Here is a 22463-nt window from a genome sequence, read left to right on the forward strand (position 1 = left end):
ACTTAGCAGGTGTCAGGATGATATCTATCAAAGTACAGCAATCAGAACAACGAGTTCAGGTGGTAAGGGGCTAGATTTGAAGTTTAACATCATTTTAAATGTTTATGACTGTGGCCTTAACCTACAGAAGTTTTAGTTCCTAAAATATATGACTTTGTAAATACAACCAGGTATCCTGAATGGGAGGATGGTATTGCTACCTATGAACATGCACGCATAGACACTAAGGTAAGGTCTGTTCTCTGGCAGAGTTTAGTGAAACCTGAACAACACTAATGTTATAATAATGTTGTTTAATATCATATAATACTTATATTATACATATATTATACACATAAAACACATTACATATATAATATAATATTATAAAGTTCATCCTGGCTTAAAGATGAGCTCAAGGGACTCTTTTTTAAAGAAAACCAGGTCTAAGTAAGGATTTCTCCTATGGACTAAGCTTAATTCAGCTTGGCTTTCTTCCTAGAACTTGATGAGAGTGCTCCTTGAAAACATCCTGACTCCTTTTGGAGGTCAGACTTCTCCCAGCTTCTCCTTCAGGTCAGGTTGGCATCATGCATCCTTGCAGGCTCCCATAATTCTGGGGTCCTGAAAACAGAGTTAGCTCTCTGATGACTCAAATTGCTCAGTTAGCAATCTCGAGATCATAATGCATCCTTACAGATTGTTTTTTTTTTTCTCAACTAGAATAAAGAAAAACTGCATGAGGATGAGAAAGTTGAACTGCCACCCCCTCCCCCAAGCCTGCTCTTTTCCTTTTTAGTCCTACTTCAGGTAAGACACAATAAGTACCTCTATTATGGTTCTAGAGGAGGGGAGAGGAAAAACCTAGAGCAAAATCCAGAGATACTTCCTGTCTTTTAAACAACATGCTACCTGCAAGCTCCATCTCCCTGAAATGTGTTACTCCCACTCCCTGTTTCTATCTTATATCCCAACACATAATGTTTTGAGCCATGTGTTTAAACAGAAAACTGAATGTTTTTCTTTTTTAAAAAAGATTTGATTTATTTATTCATGAGAGAGAGAGAGAGAGGCAGAGACACAGGCAGAGGGAGAAGCAGGTTCCATGCAGGGAGCCCGATGCCGGACTCGATCCTGGGATCCCGGGATCACAATCTGAGCCAAACGTAGAGGCTCAACCACTGAGCCACCCAGATGCCCCAGAAAATCGAATGTTTGAGGATGTCTCTCAAAGGTGTTTTGGTTTGTTTGTTTGTTGTTTTTGTTTTGTTTTGTTTTTTTGCTTGTTTGAGGGCTGCTTAAAAGAAATCCTTTATTTTACACATCAATGCAGTGTTCTGGGCATAGTTACCCACATACGTGCCAGCAGCCATCGAACTGGCCCCGTCAGGTGGCCCCACTGTTGTGTTCGGGCAGGAGTCATCTACCAGGTGACAGTACCTCTCCCCATTCCTTTGGCTAGAGAAGTAGACACAGAGTTTCTGTCCCCTCCGTGTGCTTTTTTTTTTTAATATAATTTTTTTAAAATTTTTATTTATTTATGATAGTCACAGAGAGAGAGAGAGAGAGAGGCAGAGACACAGGCAGAGGGAGAAGCAGGCTCCATGCACCGGGAGCCCGACGTGGGATTCGATCCCAGGTCTCCAGGATCGCGCCCTGGGCCAAAGGCAGGCGCCAAACCGCTGCGCCACCCAGGGATCCCCCTCCGTGTGCTTTATGGAGACAAAAGGAGCGGTTGGCCGGCCGAGGCTGAGGGCTCCTGCAGGCAGGCAGAGGCGCCCCGTGGAGAGGGACAGGGGTGCACACCCGAGCCTGAGGGTGCACCTCAAGGACCAGTGAAAACCGACAAGCTCCGTAGCTTCCTGGCTCCCGTAGACGTGGTGCTGGAGGAGGGGTCTGGTGGGCGGGGGTGCAGCTGAACTGGGAAGCTCTTGGCCTGATGGGCCGAGGAGCCCTGGGGGGGCACTGCCCTGGGGGGCCTGGGCTCCTGGCTCCTGGCTCCTGGTGCCCGGGCCTGCACCGAGGACACAGCCCGGTCTGCCGGCGAGGGTGCTCGCTGCGAGTCCAGGGACTGCAGTGTCCCTTACAAGCTTATGGGGACGTGAGACGGTGGCGGGCACATTGGGACAAGGGGGTAGAGAAAACTCTTCACTTCTGCCACGTTTCCTACTATGTCACTTGAAGTACATATTCTGATTTTCATTTAATTGTCCTTATGTAGGCAAAGTTTGGGAACCCTTTCTCCGGGGATCATGCCTCATTGTGCCCACAGCTTTGGAAAACCTTCACCTTTCCAACGTGATGTGGATCGCTTGTCGGGTTTTTGGCTAAGATCAAGCGTAATATCTGTTCTTATCAGTTTACTCTCTGAAGACAACATATTAAATGCATTTTCGGAGCAGGGAGATGGAATAGGGGCTTCCCCATCCACTGCTCCAGGTTTGCTTTGAATCTTTCCTCTGCCCATTCTTGGTTATGTGACTTTGGACCGGTTCCTTAACTAGTGGCACCATCACTTTATAGTGATTGAAGAAGGCCGGGGGTCAGGGGCATGACACAGAAGTAAAAATGCGAAGTCAGAGCGTGGAATAGAGTGACACTTAGCACTAGTGTGTAGGACAAATGAAGGGACAAGCAGTGTAGAGCATCTAAGTCTGGAGCGAGGACAGTGCCCTGCAAAGGTTGACAGGTTCACTGAGGGAAGATTATGTGACGGCAGCAGTGGGGTCAGCAGGTGCTTTGGCAAGGCTGGTTGACTTGAAAAGATGTGAGGTGCTCCTATTAAAAATTTAGGGCAAAAAGAGGCCAAATCCTTCTCTGCCTTTACCCAGATGACTTTGTGTATGGTGTCATAAGCAGGCGAAAGTCCTTCCCCACACTTCCTCATCATTCATATCTGTCCTCCAGCCAACAACAGGGTTCCTATGGGGAGCAGAGAGGCCCGTATTTAAAAATACATATTATTTGTAACTCTTTACTATAAATCTGATTTTTAAGATACACTTTTAGGAATTATTTTTAATAAAGAGAATCCAGTTTCCACCAGATTGCATCTATTATACAGTTACTTCCTCTTTGTTTTGTAAGTGGTCATTGAGAGACGAAGCTCAGGTTCTGTGCGAGTTTTCCAGGTGTATTTTGAAGTTGCTACCCAGCAGATTATGCTGAGCAGGAGAAGAAGACAGGAAGAAAAGATTATCCCCCAGATACCTGGGATTTGCTGAGCGTGACAAGAAAAAATATTAGCATTTCCTTGAAATGAACACAGGAAAGGGACACAGAGTTTTACTTTAAAACGTGATTCTTTTTTAAAATAGGAAGTAATGAGAATATTTGCCAGATTAAGCTGCCACCATAACCAGGTCTGAAAAGAAACCAAGGGATCTGGAATGCGAAAGTGGAAAGCAAAGAAAGAATCATGGTGTTTTGACTTTGGATTAAAGGATGGAAACATTCACAATTAAGGTATGATTGAGGGAGGTGAGGCATCAGATGGCCACCAGCTAGAGAGCTTGCTTCTTCGTAGAGCAGGAACTTGGCAGGAGCCGATGGGGATGTGGACATCACCTGCCTTATCTCCCCCAGAGAAAGCTTCCGGCTCTGAGCTTAATTGTATTGGCAAGGATGAATCAGGAAGCTTACAGCTTTGCTAGGCTGTTTCTGCACCTACTTGAAAGATAAACACCCCAAAGCTCTCCACCACTCTTTAGCCTAAAGAAGGATTACATTTTCTCCAGATGGCTGGGTATTGTTAAGCCAAAAATGAGAACAGGAATACATCCCCTCTAGAAAGAGATAAGACTCAGCTCGCTTAGACAGCGGAAGATCCGGAGAAACTAAATCCTAGGCCAGAACATCACCCTGAAGAGTTTGGGGGAAAATTTTTGTGCAAGGAAGGTCTGTGAGTGACTCCTTTAGCAAGTGGAATTGCCTGGGAAATGATCCTAAAAGATAAAACGTACAGTTGCCTTGGATTTAATATCTTTAACCTCTACTACTTGATTAGCCAAAGGTATGGCACAACATTAAGTGTTTTTGAAAGGGATGTGTCCAAAATAGTAGCATTTCTAAAGAGGTATGGCCTGGCATGACAGAATGAGCCTGGCTTTGAGGGCCGGAAATGTGGGTTTGAATCTGAATTCTTGCTTCATTTCTGATCTGACCCAAGTTACTTGCTCTCTCTGGTCTCCAGTTTTTTCTATTTGAGGATAATGACAACCTATGTGCTGTTTTGTGGTGAGCATTCGATGAGATACTACTATGACCTCCCAGGCTCAGAAGAGGTATCTGATGAATGAGAGCCTCTGGCACCACTTGCAGGAGGAGCATGAAACACAATCTCAATCCTCAAATCCTCAAATGTTCTGAAATGATTCTTTTTTTTCTCTTGTTAGGTATAGAATTAGAAGATAGGGACAAGAAAGAAGTAATGGATACTGTGTTCCTGGCTTTAGAGAATTATCTTAAAATAAAAATAAAACATTGAAGTCTCAATTTAAAAATAAAGTTCAGGAACGTGTTCTCTGACATCCTTGATGTTAGCTTGCTCTGCTTCGGTGTATCCATCTCTAAAATGGGACTATTATTACAGTTATAAGTAGTTTACAACAGAAAATAATGTGTCCTCAATGTCACAAGATCCTTCTGTTTCAAACTCTTCTATATTTATCTTGACCACTCAAGAACACGAAGAGTTTCAATATATTCCACTTAAAAGACCAGGTTTTCTCCTGCTATAGAAATGTGGGACAAGGTATATTCGAGTGGTAAATCAGTGACACCCAGTGGCTGCTGCTTTTATATTTACCTTTCTTATTTTCAATTTAACTTTGTAAGACTATCCCAGAGCAAATTAAGAAGATAATGAGAAGATGGAAGTCATAGTTCCTTTTGAAGAAGAGTTTCTCAGCAGTGACGTGAGTTTTCCAGGACATGGGAACAACCTAACAACAACACCAAAAATAGAGAGTGCTGGAAGGTAGGGAAACAGTTCTGGGAATTCCCTGCCCCATCATTTTGCATTTTGTTAAAGATCATACTCAAGTTTTCCTGTCACTGTTGGATTTGGCAAGAAACATTCTCATCACTGAAGTGGCATGTCAGCTGTCCAGATTCCAGCTACATTCAAATCTATTGGACCACAGTTGGGGACATTCCCTAGAAATTAGACTTCCTGAGGTGTCTAAAACCTAACTGGAGGTTTATTCCAAAGCCCCCTCCTCTATGACACAGTAATTGTGGAGGAGCTAAAGATCCCTCACATGTGAGATTGAGTAGAAGCAAGCATAATGGCATGTGGCTGGGCTCAAATCCCAGCTACTATACTGTTACTGGATGCTCGTGGGCCACCTACATCTTCATAGCCCCTTATATTTTTATCTGTTCAAAGAGGGTAATGACATCTAAGGCATAGGTTGTCGTAGGATTTTAGTGAAATAACATACCTAAAGTGATAGGCAAATAGCAGGCACTTGGTAAATAGCAAATAACTTTGTCCTTTTTATCAGCCAAGGTTCTCTGTCAAACTAAGTACAAGACAACTTCTGACAAAAACTGTTCTCTAAAACTGGATGCATACTTTTGAGGTGCTCCATGCTCTGACTCTCCTCTCAGGACAGAGAGGACGGAAATGCACTCCTTGTCATTCTTTGTTATTAGGGGGTAGAACCATTTCTCATACGCTGCTGAAGTGCTTTGGGTTTCTTGAATAAAAGTCTCTTTTTATCGCATTATAAAATCGTTAGCTAACAACTTACATTCTAAGGATTAGCATTTTCCCCACACAAAACCTTCAGGAGGTCAGCATAGCAGGGAGATACGGCAAATAAGGCAATTAGGTAGCATAATTCATAAAGGATTCCACAGAGGGTTCGTTAAAACAAAAGACTCTAGTTCTTGGTTGCTTCTCCTTTTAATTGCCTGATAAATATTTTCAAAGGATGGGTTATTAAACTGTGTAGATAGAAATGTCATGTAAGGAAAATTTACAAAAGACGATCTTTTTTCTCCCACTTTCTTTATATTAGCTAACTATGTGGAGCAGTTAAGATGCCAGGTCTTGCAATCGAGTAGACTTGAATTTGAATCCAAGATTTTTCATTTAACTGGTTTACTGAGCTTCAGTTCCATCATCTACGATACAAAGATGATAATGCCCACCTCGTATAGTAGTTGAGAAGAGTAAAGAAGAGCAAGTCTGGAAAACATTTAGCACATAGTAAGTGCTCATTACAAAAAGGGAGGTTGGGGTGGTGGTGGTGACCAGAGCGGTGGCTCTTAACTTTATCTGATTCCAGCCCTCTTTAGATAGCAAATATTCCCTCTTAAATATTCCCTCTTAAAATGGAATTTTGGAGCTAATATAAGTCATCTACTACATGCTTCAAATAGCAGTGTAGTGCTCTAATTGAAGCAGAAAGAAGAAATAGAAAGGAGATTAGGACTTACGGTGAAAGAATATGCATTTCCATATAATGCTGGGTACCACTATTGCCTGGATGCTGTGCCTTCGTGAGCACCCTGGTGGTGGCAGCTAACCATGCAGAACTGGTTAGCAGTGTGACTTACGTGCCATAAGTCCTACTGCTCTTGGTGACTTTTTGAAATAGTGAAAAACTGTTTGTAATACTTCAAATGAGGCAAAGAATGATCTCTCCTCACTTAGGTGTTAGTTGCCTCACTGAAAATTTTATGTTGGTTTGTATAAATTAAATGCATGGTTTATATTTAAACCATGCAGAAACACTTTGTTAGAGGTAGGTTTGTTAGAGGTAGGTAACCTTCTCACTTACAAAGGTAGGGGTAGGATATGAGCTGTAATGACACATTGGCTGTGCTTTGAAAACCGGAAATGCATTTTGCCTTTCTAAGAACAGTCAGTTTTCTTGTCAGCAATTACCTTTTACCGAACCTGGTTCAAATGCTATCAAGAGTCCCACCTTCCCTAGATGGGGGGCAAATGGAAGTTTAGCTCTTGGAATCTCCCCTGGCCCCATACATTTGAATTTTGAAATGAGGAGCAAAGGGGCAGGAAAATTGGTTGCAATTCTATTAGGTCCTGGCAACATTTTGTCATTCCTGCTTCCCTCTCTGGGAACTGCCTTGTTAAATGTCTGCGCTCAAATGTAATTCTCTTGCCTCCGAGTAAATTCCTCTTTATTTAAGTTCATCAGAACTACTTTCTTTTGCTTGCAACCAGAGCACCTGTGTTGTCAAGTTATTTTATATCTGGACTGAAGCAGCCCTATGCTATTTCCATGGGTGGCTGGATGTCTAGCTTTGACTCTTGGCCAATTTAAGATTAACGGGCTAGCAACCAGCTAACTAATGATTTATGATGCTCTGTTTATAGTCCAGAACTCCCCTGGTGAAATCCTAGGCCAGATTGTTTTTCAGTAGATTTCACCTGATGTAACCAGTTGGCTGGGCTTGGTTAATATGACCTGGGGATAGAAAAGACCCCCAGGAACTTCTGTCTGGAGGTTTTAGGAAGCCAAGATATATGGTACAAATCTTAGTAGTTTAAACCAGAGACCAAGCATGTCCTTTAGCAAATAAGAATAATCCCGGAGAGTTTTGCCTGGAAGGCTCAACTCCCAGTGCTGGCTCCCAGTGCTCTCTCTCGGTGCTCCATAGCTTTTGGCTTTATTTAAGCCTAAAGAGAGCATGCTCTGTGAAGTCTCATGTGTTTTTTAATCTAACCCTATTCTGAATAATCTTTTTAATTTTTTTTTAAGATTTTATTTTATTTCATTTGAGAAATAAATCTCAAATCAAAGAAAGAACATGAGCAGAGGGGAGGGGTTGAGAGAGAGGTAGACCCCCTGTTGAGCAGGGAGCCCAACTGTGGGCCTCAACCCCAGGACCCTGGGATCACGACCTGAGCCAAAGGTAGACGCTTAACCCACTGAGCCAGCCAGGCGCTCTCTGAGTAATGTTTATGACACTCTAACTTCCGCAGAAGCATATACCAGTTACAAAGTGATAGAGACCCTCAGTGGTGGGAAGCTCCTGAGCCAAAGGGTAGGTGGAGAGAGGGGCTCGGGTGGGTGCCTAGCAGTCTTTCATAGCAGCTCTCGTGAGGGGGCACATGTGGTTTCCTCTGGACTGATGAAAAGCTAAGGGCACTCTAGACAATTTTTATAAGATACTATAGATCAGAATGAAGTCAGGAGAAACTTTAACTTTCTTCTGAATATGATATAAAACCCCTGGTGTTACTGGAATGATGTCAAAGCCAAGGCTTCATGGTCGAGCTAATCAGCATGCTTTAGTTGTCCTTCTTGGATGCTTCCGTCACGTAATTGCCTTCTCTGGTCACATCCGTTGTGCCTTTCTCTGGGACCGTGGTTGCTTGGTGAATGTTAAACTAAGATCTAGTGTGTTTTTTTGTGAGTCAGTGAATTATGTGTTCCAAAAAATGCTCTTTATCCACTGTGGTCAAGTTGTAGACTAGTTCTGGTCCACAGAGAATTACAGGATTCACAAGACCCATGGCTCTGTGCCTCTCATTTAGAAAGAATCACTTACATCATTGTATAATCACAGTTATTTTTACATCTTTTTTAATCTCTCTATGAGCATCTTGATTGCAGTGACTCATCATTTATCTTCCTATCCCCAACAGCATCAAGGAAATGCCTTCACTTAGTAGAAGCTCAATAAGCATTTATAGAATAAGCATTTATGTGTGTGTATCTATATATTTGATGGGCAAATTACTAAAAGTCCAAAGAAGCCTAGTTTTTTTCTTCTGCTACAATGTCATAATTTTGAGAGTGGCAAAAAGGAAGTGCAATAAATCGATACAAGAAAGGAACTTTAAAATACAGCCTCTAATGTTTGGAACAGATTGATTTTTGATCATGGATGTCATCTGCTGGTTGTGAGTCCTGGTCCAGACATGGCCTAATCTTGTTGTGATCCATCTGGCTTAGTACTTTGTGATGTGATGATGAGCATTCTCGATGAGGAGCCACAGCGACTCTGAATCGAACAACGTCTTTAAAATAATCCAAGAAAATTTATTTTTGCATATAATTTTGCTCGTGTTCTATTGAATTGTAATTCTTTGAGAAGGGCTGAGGTTCCATAGACAAAGGTGCTTTTGTACAACACTTAGAAGTGTGGACTCAAGATAGATTGCCTGGAATCAAATTACATTCCTATGATTGCTGGCCATGTTGCCTCAGCCATGTCACTGGATCCTACTATGCCTTAATTTTCTCATCTGTAAAATGGAAATAAGTAAATCACATACCTCCTAGGTTGTTCTGAGGATTAAAGGAACCAAGAATAGTATGTGACACATAGTAATCTCTCTCTCACTCTTTCATGTAATTACTCAATAAACTCCCTACCTAAGGCCTCACTGGCCAGGAGTTGCAATATCATCTCATCTGGAAGGTTGATTAAACTGATGTTCTCTATCTCTGGGTTATCTTTACATATTCTCTTTAGGCAGGTCTTCCTGTGTGTGCACATATTGGAATGAAAGCGTCATTCTGTTCCTTCTGATCAGGCACTTTTTTCATTTTCAAAGGACTTGATGGGTAACAAAGGATCTGTATGCCTCAATCAATAAGGAAGAAGGAAATCTTGAATGCCTTTTAGCCAGGTAAAGATGGATGTGTGTCCCATTAAGTTTAAAAAACAAAAACAAAACAAGGAACAGGTGACCTTCAGGAGTAACCCAGATGTCCCTCTAAGAAGCTCACTAGGGAACTCTACTATAGAATTGTCCCGTCTATCCTTCCCTAGGAGACCCTATTTCAATGTATGAGACAGACTATTGTATAGCTCTTTGAAAGACGGTGTTCTATCCTCCAACTTTTAAAGATAGTACAGTGGTTGCTCCCAAACCAATCTGGTAGCTCTCAGAAATAAAACAATTAAGAGTTAGAGTTATGTTAAATGTGAAGGAATATCATTATCCAATCAAGGTCACTTAGATCAAGCCAAATATTTAAAATTAAAATAATTGCCAAATAGTATGTTTTCCTTTGAATGATGTCCATTTCCTCCCTTCTGATCATATATGTGCTCGCCTCTATGAACACGTACACACCTGTGGACATGAAAGTCTCCCTCATCCATGTAACTTGGGAGGCCAGCTCCTTCACATGACTGTCTGTTTGGTATGTGAGAGGGCTCAGGCAAGGAAAACTTCTAGAGCAGATACCTCAGGAACAGTGTGAGCTTCCCCAAGCTGTCAGAAGTGGGGAATGGCCATGGGTTCAGGCAGCTCGAACAATTGGAGGAAAGCCATGGGCCTGCCATGGTTGTGAAGGATGGTGTCCCTGATGGTTTGAGAAAGTCTCAGTATTAAAATTCACCTTTGAACCTACACAAATACACCAATATGAGTGAGTTTACAATGTTATTTTTAAAAAAGGCAAATGGGGCACCTGGGTGGTTCAGTCAGTTGAGGATCTCACTCTTGGTTTGACTGTTGGTTTGTGCTCAGGTCATAATCTCACGGGTTATGAGATCAAGCCCCCCGGGGGGCTCTCCTCTTCGAGGAGTCTGCTTGAAGATTGTCCCTCCCCTCACTCACATGTGAAACACTCTTTCTCTAAAATAAATAAATCAATCTTATTTAAAAAAATAATAATAAAAACAAAAAGCCAAATGAAACAGCTCTGTTGTCAATTGACCATTACTTGCGATTCTAGGACTAGAAGCTGACTCAGGAGTTCAGAGAGCCTGGGGGTAGTATCTGTAGTTTAGAGGAGTTCTTTCAGTCACGAAGTCTTTGCTCTTGAAATGTGTTGACCTGCTTTCCTTAGGGTTCATTTCCTCCAACCCTGCATTTCACAAGACGGTCTGCTTCTTTAATGTCCCCAATTGACCACTAGATGGCAACATTGTCCTTTTATGTTACAGCTTTGACTACAATAAACACTATAGATTTATTTTTCTAACAACCAGAGTAAAAAAAAAGGACTAGTAATTTAAATGCACCACTCTGTATAAGGAATAAGGTAGAGCTTATTAAATTAGAAATTTGTGATTTACTTACCTAGAAAGAAACTTGGCAACATCCTGTGTCTTTCCATTTTGGGAGAGGACATTGGTGTCTGGTGCTCATAGACCATACATAGTGTGGCCTCAGTTCCTCTGGTGTTTGTGGCTTCAGGAAACTGCCCAGATGTTGGATAGTTTTTTAATTCAAATCATTTAACCTCTCTTGATTCCAAAGTCAGAGGCATAATAGTAAATAAATAAGTACAAGATTCCAGGGACTCTTCCCCAGGGGTTCTGATTCAGTAGATCTAAAGTGGTGCATGGGTGTCTGGATTTTTAAAAGCACCTCCACATGCTTTTGATTGTCAGTAAGTTTGGAAGTGGACCTAGTGTCCTTAATTTCTCCAGCAACAGAATCCTCAAAATAGGGCAGCCCCGGTGGCTTAGCGGTTTAGCGCTGCCTTCAGCTCAGGGCCTGATCCTGGAGACCTGGGATGGAGTCCCATGTCAGGCTCCCTGCATGGATACTACTTCTGCCTCTGCCTGTGTCTCTGCCTTTGTGTCTCTCATGAATAAATAAACGTTAAAAAAAAGAATCCTCAAAATAAAATGAGTTTTAACTCCGTTTTACTGAAAATTGCCATATACAATTTTTTAAGAGAAAAGGTCTTAATGAAAAATACCCAAGCAAAAAAATAAAATAAATAAAAGTACTCAAGCCAAATACCATATGAGTGCAATCATTCATACATGGAATTTGAGAAGAACAGATGATCATAGGGGAAGGGAAGGGAAAATAAAATAAAATGAAAACAGGGAAGGAGACAAACCATAAGAGACTCTTAACTCTAGGAAACAAATTGAGGGTTGCTGGAGGGAAGTGGAGTGGGGAGGGGGTAACTAGGTGATGGGCATTAAGGAGGGCCCATGATGTAGTGAGCACTGGGTGTTGTATGCAACTGATGAATCACTAAATACTACTGTTTTTTAAAAAGATTTTATTTATGTATTCATGACAGACACACAGAGAGAGGCAGAGATATAGGCAGAGGGAGAAGCATTTGGGGAGCCTGATGTGGGACTCGATCCCAGGACCCCAGGATCATGACCTGAGCCAAAAGGAGATGCTCAACCACTGATCCACCCAGGTGCCCCACTAAATACTACTCCTGAAACTAATAACACAGTATATGTTAACTAAACTGAATTTAAATTTAAGATTTAAAAATAATAAAAATACTCAAACATTTTAATTATGAAAAAGTTAAAATTGCTGTAATAATAGTAGAGCTCTAGTAATTGAATTATTTGTTCACCCTAAATGTTGAAAGCAAAGGTTGTCAGATCTGTGTGTGGGCTGGAATTGATGTGATGGAAAATAGCTGGTTTATAATTTTGCCTCTCCTGTGTGTTTCTCATAATGGAAGATTCTCAAACTGGCACATGGTGGATTTGTGTAGAAATAATTTCAGATATTCCAGAATGATATCCCTCTATTGTCACATTATATATTAAGATGTATATTTTTAAAAATCATTTATTACCACTTTTGAAAAATTTGAGGGTTCCATCAGCTATATGAAATACTGGTTTTCTCTGTCATTTCTCATTTTCTTTTCTTCTCCTCTATTTCTCTTTCTCTGTGTGTCTCTGTCTCAGTGTCTTTTTGCTCTGAGTCTTTATTTACTTTTTGGTTTAATGTGATAGCTTGAGACCAAGAAATCACTGTTTATGTATTATTTGCCTTGACCTATTTGGATCAACTGACCTCATGAGTTTTTTTTATTTATCCAATATCATCTTTTCTTTTTTTTTTTGTAGTTAAAAATATCAGGTGCTTAGCATTAGAAAAGAACACCACCCTTTTCTGGTGTTAATTCATGAGTTTATATAAAGGTCCTCCTATTGACAATTTAGAGGGGATGGTGCTTACTTGAATGTGGTTTGTTTTTTATCTTTGTTTGCTTTTAAAGATTTTATTTATTTATTCATGAGAGACACAGAGAGAGGCAGAGACACAGGCAGAGGGAGAAACAGACTCCATGCAAAGAGTCTGATGCGGGACTCCATCCTGGGACCCTGGGATCACATCCTGAGCCAAAGGCAGATGCTCAACCATCCAGCCAACCAGGCGCCCATTGAATGTATTTAAAGTTAAAGTACAGGGATCCCTGGGTGGCGCAGCGGTTTGGCGCCTGCCTTTGGCTCAGGGCGTGATCCTGGAGACCCCAGATCGAATCCCACGTCGGGCTCCCAGTGCATGGAGCCTGCTTCTCCCTCTGCCTGTGTCTCTGCCTCTCTCTCTCCCTCTCTGTGACTATCGTAAATAAATAAAAAAAAAAAAGTTAAAGTACAGATGCCTTTTTAAACTGCTATAGAACAATTTTGTCTTCATAGAAAAAAAAATACTGGGATGCCATAACATGATTCACCAGTTTAAATGCATCAAATCTGCTGTTCACAAAACTGTACTTATATGACTTTTTGTTGCTAGAAGGCAAGTTTCTGGGAAACTTACTGCTTTGTTAAATCCCTCTGCTTTTTCTTGTTTCTCTGGGTTAAGAAATCCTTGAATTTAAAGACAAAAAGATTCCTATATGTTAGAAGTCATTTCTAATTTTTAAAATATAATGGCAAGAAGAAAACCAGTCAGAAATGGCACACAAATTGAAATATGCGTTGGTTTCAGAGTAGACACACAACTTAGAGGAATTCTCATTTGGGTGGATGCTTGTTTTTCTTGTCATAAGTGGTATCCACACTTACCACTCCCTGCATTCCAGTGCTGGTCCTTTGCAGTAGGAAAAGAGGAAACAAAACATTCATTCTACCGTGGAAGTTTTAGTTTTGAGGCCGAAAAGACTCTGAACCTGCACTTAACAGAAAAAGCGCCCTCTGAGCTGAGCCAGCAGAGGGACCTGGAGCACTGCTGGTCAGGCTAGGCCAGCCAGACGAATCTGTGTGGCCAAGTAAACATTTATTTTCCGAGAATCTTATTCCCTGTTTCTCTCCTTTAAAAAATGCAAGAGAATTATCTGTAGGAAAATATTCAGATTTAGATCAAAACAGGAAAAGGAAGCAGTACTCTCTAGTGAGAGAGTTAAACCATACCTCTTCCCTCCTGAAAAATTGTCAGTGATTTTGATTAGCAGGAATCACTGACACTACAAATCAATCCTGTTTTAATTTTTAAAAGACACTTGAGGTGTGTTTCACAGCACCTTGTTTCTGTGCAAACTGAAAAATTAAAATAAAATAAATTAAAAAAATATTTTAAACCAGAAAAAAAAAAAGAAAGGAAGAAAGAAGGGGGGGAGGCCTCTAAATTTAGAAGGTGCCAGATCTTAAGCACCAGAAAAGCCTGTCCTGGTTTCCATATGTTTACCTCTCTGCAAAGCTGGCCCATAGCGTACCTTCCGTCTTCAAAAGGAAATCCTGGCACCTGGAAGATTGGGCTGACAGTGAGTATTAAAATGACTTGTTTAATGAGCAGCGTGATTGAACCACATAGGAAACGCTGAGGAGGCTCTTCGAGGGACTAGGTTTGGTGTTTGCATTTTGTTATGTTGTATGCTTCCACTGTCCCTTATTTTGACAAGCTATCGAAAAGTTTGGGATGAGCATGGGCAATTTTTCTTTTTGTTTTTAAACCTGGTTGCTAAAAAAAAAAAAAAAAAAAAGAAATAGTGCCTCTCCTTCCTGCCTCTAATGGAAGACGGGTTGTGCCACTTAAGTGAGATGATGCTTGGCATTAATTCAGCACCAAAGATTCTTGAGGTCCCTAGGTCCTGGGCAGGGACCATGAGAGACGGGCATGTTTTAAAGCACTAGGCCACCCTTCACTAAGGAAGGGCTATTTACTAAATGTTGGACAAATTGCCAGTCCTTAGGGCAGGAAAAAACGGATCTCAAGAAATCTTTACCTGAATTCCACGCTGCTTCCTCCAGTGTGCCTCCAGTTCGGGGGTGGGCCTCCTCCCTCCCCAAGACGAGTGCCTCTGAGTTCCAGCTCCCCCATAGACTGCACACACCGCCTTCCAACACAGAAGGTCATTTTCATTAGAAGTCTAACCTGAATTTCCCTTCACAGATTTAAGGCGACTGCTTTGTTTTTGTTTTTGTTTTTCTCACCTAGAAAAATAGAAAACGTTCCTTTTCTTTGTCAAGACGCAGACACCAAAGTCCTTTGTTTCATGTGTTTGTCATTTTACTTTTCAAGTTTGGACTTATTTCTCGATGAGTTCAATTTTTTCTTCTGAGTTGTTTTGAACTTTTTACCATTTCCCTTATTTATGGAGGACTTAACTGAAAATAAGATGGTAGTAGATATCTTGTAAATGTTGAGTTAAAAGAAATTCAGAATAAAATACTGGAAATCACACATAGAAATATTGTATAAATGTGCTGTTCAGAATTGTAAGTTTTGTGGCTAACAGGAAGAATAAAATTGCACGTCCTGCAAGTCGACAGCTTTATTCTTTCCCAGTTGATACAATGAGACTCATTTAGTTGCAAAAACCCTTGAAAGCAAACAAGCGGGTTGGAAATAGTTTAAAGATTCTAATATCTCAAGTTTTTGTGGATGTTTTTTCCATCACGTCTTCATGGGAAAAAGGAGTCTGTTTTGATCAGAGACTTTCTACTGTTTACCCACTGCAAAGCCATTTCATGAGGATAATTTAAAGGTTGAGAAATAATTGCAAATGTCCACAGGACAAGAAGTGATTATAAATATATGATCATGGGACCTAGGATCCTGACCTGAACCAAAGGCAGACACTTAGCAGCCTGAGCCACCCTGGGCCCCAAGAAGTGTATGTGTGTTTAAAAATAGATGCACAGGTGCATGGCTTTTAAAGGAAAGGACTAGCCTATGTAAATGACTTTGTTGAGATGTTACAATAATGTGATTAAAGAGGAAATTGGCTCTCCTTTATAGACTTCTCTCTTCACAGAATCTAAGATTTCCATTCCAAGTGCTATAGAGGAGTGGCAGTAAAACAACTGTGATTGGGTTTTAGGGGGAAATGCTTCCAAGGCAGGGAAGCACAGACAAAGCAGCAATAATTGGTAAAGGAGCAGTTGTTTCAGAGACACTCTTCTGGCAGATGCAGAAAATGTGCAGATGTGCAACTACCTGGCACAGATCCCAAAGTGGACAGTCATACCTATCAGAAAAGACGTGTGTGTGTGTGTGTGTGTGTGTGAGAGAGAGAGAGAGAGAGAGAGAGAGAGAGAGAGAGAGAGATTTTTCTCTGGCTAAGGGCTTTTCACCTCTGGGGCAGCAGATGCTAAGGAAGGCCGTAGCCAGAGTTGTTGGTTAGTTCTCTCTGAGTGCTGTGGACCAAGACCCAAACGAGTCCAAGCTTCTAGATGAGCAGTGACCACAGAAGACAGTACATCCTGAGGAAAGTGGCCACTGGTGCTAACGGAGGGGACGTTAGAGCAGTGAGGGCCCTCGCAGACAGCAGTGTCTCTAGGGCGCAGAGGAGGAAGCTAAGCCCAAATGGCAGTTTCTTCCAGGGATCCCTCAGCAAGACCCGAGCTGGCAAAGCCAGTTCCCCTGCACACACGTCATTCCTGTTCCAGGTGGGGGGGGGGGGGGGGGGGTCAGCAGCCCTCGCCTTTCTTTCCCACCAGCTATCTGCTTCCTCTCTCTTCTCAAGGGGAAAATGATCTTGAAGTAACAACATGAATATCTGCGGAGTCTGATGTTGGCAATTAAGTAACCCATCGGTTTAAGCCAGGTGGGCAGAGAACAGTGTAGACCGCCTGGTGGAGAACGGGCTGGCAGAAGCGTCCATACGGTGCCGCTGGCAGGTGTTGAGGGACGTTCTGGGAAGAGGCTCCATGGAACCTGCTCTTCTGCTCGCTGCACCGACTCCCAGGCGCCATCCACCAAGCCAGGCCACTGGAGAGTCTTTGACATGATGCAGGGGAAGAAACAGTTTGAGTCTCAGCATCTTGGAAAAGTCACGATCCTCCCCAACAGTTGGCGCGTGTTCCTTTGTGGCTGCTGCTGCGTTTTTGGGCTGCTATGACTCGCGTAATTGAGCGTTGCTCCTTCGTTGCTTAGGCCGTCAGGAAGCACCACGTGTCCGCAGAGAGGAGCCTCCCGTAGTGGCCGAGCGGGGTCCGGAGGGGCGGCGGGCAGCTTAGCAGCCGCGACACGGTTCCTCCCCTGTACAGTGGAGATGGTGATAAGCTGCCTCATGGCTCCACTGGGAAGACTGGTTCTGTTTTTCTCGCAAAGATGATGAAAGTAAAACATTGGGGAGCTTTTGTGGCCCGTGGTAAATGCTTAGTAAATGTGAGTGTCGTACTGTTATTTATTCACCCAACAAACGATGATGGACCGTTAAATAGTAATAATAAGGCGGGCCGCCCGCTGGATGCTGGGGACAAAGGACGGAGGAGCCCGCCTCGGTTCCCAGGGTCCGTGTTGCGCCCCGCAAAAGCAAGCTCGCAAGTGCGACAGGTGCCCTGATGAGGGAGGAGGGGAGGGGAGGGGAGGGGAGGGAAGGACACGGGAGGGGAGGGCAGGACAGGGGAGGGGAGGGGAGGGCAGGACACGGGAGGGGAGGGGAGGGCAGCGCAGGGCAGGGGAGGGGAGGGCAGGGGAGGGCAGGACACAGGAGGGGAGGGCAGGACAGGGGAGGGGAGGGGAGGCGAGGGCAGGACACGGGAGGGGAGGGCAGGACAGGGGAGGGGAGGGGAGGGCAGGACAGGGGAGGGGAGGGGAGGGCAGGGCAGGGGAGGGGAGGGGAGGGCAGCGCAGGGCAGGGGAGGGGAGGGCAGGGCAGGGCAGGGGAGGGGAGGGCAGGACAGGGCAGCGCAGGGCAGGGGAGGGCAGGGCAGGGCGGGCCGTGTCTGGAGCGGAGCGGAGCGCGGGAACTGGCGATGCCCCCCCAAGTGGAGGCAGTGTGAGCGCAGGGTCACCCCGTGGAGAGGCCGCGCTGCGCGGGGAAGGGCCTGTCTGAATTGGGGGCGGTTTGGGGTGGCCCGGGGCGGAGTGGCCGCAGGGACAGGGCCTTTCCCGGCGGGAAGCTACGGGGCCGAGCCCGACCTTCTCCTAAAGGGGCAGGAAGCCGCCGACAGGCTGAGGGGGAAGGGGGCGCGCGCATCTGATTTGCCCTCCAGGGCGCTCAGCGAGGCGACGACGGGCCGCACCGGGCCGGGTCGCCGTCCGTCCGTCCGTCCGTCCGTCCGTCGAGCCAGTGTGTACCTTCCTCCCCCAGCAGCCACCCGGGAGGGAATACTCCTGCCGCCCTGGCCGTTTCGCCCACGTCCCCCTTGGCCCCGATTCCAGCTCCTTCTTGTATCCTCTGCCGCGTGTTGTCGTGTCTTTGGGGGGGGGGGGGTCTCCGGGAACGCATTGCGCTGCGCGAAGTAGGAAAGCAAGAGAGAAGACGATGCTTAGGAACTCGGGCGCCTGTCTTTGAATACATTTATCTCGAGGTAGCTGTACGGTTTCTGTCCTGGGTTTGACCTGGTTTGGGAGAAGGACCCATAGCAGGCTGTGTGCGCCTTCACCACTGGATGCCGCGTGCCCCGGTGGAGGACGCGCCCCAGGCGGCCTTAGCCCCTGGGGACCAGCTCTTCCCTCCTGGGTGAAATGTCTGGCGCCAATTCCCACGCCCGCCCATGTGAGCCCGCAGGTTGCTGAGCTCATGTCCTCTTCCCCCAGCAAGGGGTGCGAAGCCGAAGCTCTGCCCAGCCAGTTGGTACTAAATTGCATAATAGGTTAACCCGAGTCCTTTGAATTCGAACAAAAGAAGTTCTCAACCTGATTGGAATTAACCTGCCCTGACTCCTGCTTCATCTCTCCTAAAGCGAGCGTGATACCGATTGGCAGGCAGGGAACCTGATGGCTGTTAATGGGGGGTTTTCAACTTTGTCTTGCTTTTCTTAAACTATTAAGAAAGAACAAAAAACATGATTTAGAATGAAATCAGTTTCCAGGAAGGGAAAGAAAGAAAGCTGAGAATTTATTATTAAAGAAAGAAATAGAGCCAAGGTGAAAAAAAAAAAAAAAAAAGAAAAAGAAAGGCCTTCTCACATCTTCTGGCCAGGTGCTCCGTGCATATAAATGTTTCAAGTTAAGCTTTAAGATCAAGGGAAAGTCTGTAGGGAGCCTTGTCTCCTGGAGATCTGCTTGCTAGAGTTGCTCCTGAATACAGGCTGCCCATTTTTATTTGGTTATTAAGGATTAAAGGGGCGACGATTCTGGAATGGTAGTTCCTTGGTTTCCATTAACTTTGTACAAGATAGTGAAAAGCAAGCTTCCAAGGGAGGGTTTGCATATGTATTTCGTGCCATCAGCTCCCCTCCTTCTCTGTTATCTTGTGCGTATGTTTAACATGAAATTGTCCTTCCTCTCATGAGCTCGAACTAGAAGAAAGCGGCCTGGTTGCAACGACTGAGAATCTCTACGCCTTTCAGAAATCCTCCTGGTTTTCACAGGCGGTGGAGAGAAGATGAAAAGAATTTCACATTAGGTGGCTGGTTGCTCCAGATACAGAGGCTTAGCAATTGCCTTGGAAAGCTTCTCCTCGCCTTTGCCCAAGTTGGCTGGGCTTTCAGCGTCTGAATGCCCGAGCAGGAGGCATCCCGTCACTCCACGTCCATACTTAAAAGTTTGCTCTTTTGTGGCTCATGCTGCAGCCTGTCCTCAAAACTAAAGCGTGTGTGAAGTTACTTTCATAAGGCGCCTAAAAATGGTTAGTGATAAAATAACATACACCTGGAGAGAATGCTTTGTCCTCGTGGAGGGTAACTGTGTTGCAGAGATCTCATAGTTGGGGGTCCGATACAGTCATTAAAACAAAAATATGCGTGAAGAGCTCAGCATTAAAAACCAGTTTCCTGATGCAATGCATTTCTTGCAAAGTGTGTTTTGTTTTAAAAACAATGGGAATACAGAGCTCATAAAAATGCACACTCTCCGTGCTAACATTTTTCAACCCCATGACAACCTGGAGGTACAACGTATAGACCAACAGACTGATCGAAGAGAGCAGAGTAACTTGTCCTGTGTCATAAGACTAACAGATGGTGGAAGTTGGAACAGAAGCTACTATGTTTTGACTTCAGTTCTTGTGATTTCAGTACTGCACATTTTTCTTCAATTATTCCCAGGTTTTGTCAGGCTGCATAATATGAATGATGAAAAATAAACTAGAGAAACAGAGTTTGGGGACAATATCTCTTATTGTATGTTTTTAATTGAAATTCTTATAAAATCTGGGCCTAATTTCCTTTATATTATAACCTCACAGTTTCATGTTCATGGCTACTCAATATCATGGTTCTTTCAAAAGTCTTTATCATTACTTATATGTCCATAGTTATGACCTAATGAGGAACACAGTTAAAGATTACAGAGTTGTAGTTTCAGTAGTGGTTTTAACAAACTTCTGTTAAAACGTGAACTTCTTCTGTTTGAGCTGGAATAATAGCTTAGAAATAGACATTTTAGAATGTTTTGGTGCTGTGTGGAATAATTCATAGGCCTCTGCAAAGTACTTGCTCCTTTCTGCCTTTCGAATGTTCCTGAGCGCTGCTGTTTCATAGTGTGTGGTACAGGGGTCATAGGGAAACCTCATCCTTGAGAATGGCATCACTCGAGGAAGATGACATTCCATTCTATTTGCTCTTTGTTTATTTCTTAGGAAAAAAGTCATCGCATTTAGTGGGTATAGGAATCTGGGGATGTTGAGTTTAGTAATGACTAGATGTCACCTCCACTGGCAGTGTCTTAGTCTCTGGCCTTTGAGAAGAGATGTGTCAGTTTCCCTCACTCATGAGGCAAGTTTCTACCTTGATCCTACTACACTTAGGAGAGTGAGCTGGTCCTCAGTTCCCACAGTCAGAGAGAGGAGGTCACTGACCTCAAGAAGCTCAGAGTGAGAGATCCACAGTAAGGAGCAGGGGCTGGTGGGAAGGCTGGCTGAGGATCAGTGAGACCTCCATGGAAACACTGAGTGAAGAAGCGATGTTGTCTCAGCATAACCATCATGTAAACTAACATGATGATGTAAACTCTTTCCTACTGAAATTCTGGTTGTGAGTGTACATGGTGAAAATTTAGACTATCATTGTTTTGCACCAGATTTTTTCCTAAACATGGTTTATTAATGTAAGATAACTCTGCTTTAGAGTTGGTTGATTGGGGATAAAAATAGAGAAAACAATGTAAGGAGAATGATGCCAACAAACTAACAAAATGAAAGTTGCGATGTGGGTGATCTACAGAAAACCAGTGGCTGGTTCTACAAGGACAGTTCATAGATTCTTAGGAAGTTGTCGTTTTTCCAGGAACTTCTGTTTTAGTATTATGGCAACAGTTTAGATTCTGTAGCATTAGGTAGTCTATAGCGTTCGTTCTCATGCGTTTTTATCCCAAGATCTGTAAACAACCCTACGACTATGACCTAGCCAGAGCAGATTTTTTTAGACCCCCATTATATGGAGGGATAACTTGAGGCTTAGGGCTGCATTAAGGGTAATAAATTATCAGCAGAGACCAAAAAACTTAACTCGGACTCCGATTATCTAGTACTTTCTACATTCCTACTCTAAGTTTCTACTTTCTACTCTGAATTATAAATCAGGTATTTAAAATTTTTGAATATGATCAGCAGTTGTATGCAGAGTTTAAAACACCTAACGTAAAAAAAAATAAAATAAAACACCTAACATGTTTAGGTAAGTAGCTATTTGGTGAGCTAAGTGACCTTTAAATTCCTCGCTCTGTCAAGCAACTGAGAGTGCATTTAGGAGTTTTTTCCAGCTTCAGAATGAAGGATCCTTTGGGAAAATAATTTTAATGGTTGTGGATCGCCAGTCAATTTGACTTTTTTTTTTTTTTAAACCAAACCATCTGGCAGCTGTGTCTTATTTCTTCCTGCCGCCAATGGCTGGACCCACACACGTTCAGACCTCACACAAAAATGCCAATGTCTGCACATTTTCACTACGAACAGGCATTTTCAGTGAAAGCAGAGAGAAATGAGGCTCTGCCTGTCTGTTGCAATAACATTAATATTATCTCTGTACAGATGCTTTTAGAAGTACGAAGTTAAAATGCAGAGCCCTGGAGATGCCTAGAAGCACACATGAGATAAGCACAGCCATTCACGGAAGACCTAAGAAACTGAAAATTTGCAGGATAAACTTTTCACCATGACAAAGTAGAGCAATGTCGCCTATTCCAATATGAGATTGACAGCAGGAAATAATGACAATAAAGTTAGGGTAGGATGGATGCACTTACGATGCAGAGAGGTGGGAGAGGTATAGATGTGTAGTTGGTCAGAATAAACAGGATATTATTATTAACTACCAATGTAAATTTGGCCTTAGAGAAGAAAAAGTCTGGAATCTGAGGGCGACAAAGTCAGTCTGGCTAAGGATAAGCTGAGGAAGAAGAGATGCAAAATAAATACCCGTTACAGGCCCTTTGGCAAGAAAGCCCGCTTATGTTAGTGCGTGGCGTCCCAGAATTCAGAGGAGCAGCC

At 43.4% G+C, this 22463-nt stretch overlaps 1 pseudogene; it reads left to right on the forward strand.

The window, feature by feature from the left end:
- The first annotated feature begins 2286 nt into the window (after positions 1 to 2286).
- On the forward strand, positions 2287 to 2464 carry LOC121481711 (annotated as a pseudogene).
- Positions 2465 to 22463: the final 19999 nt, after the last annotated feature.

The sequence above is a fragment of the Vulpes lagopus genome, chromosome 23 (assembly GCF_018345385.1).
Source record: "Vulpes lagopus strain Blue_001 chromosome 23, ASM1834538v1, whole genome shotgun sequence".
Lineage (NCBI taxonomy): Eukaryota > Metazoa > Chordata > Mammalia > Carnivora > Canidae > Vulpes > Vulpes lagopus.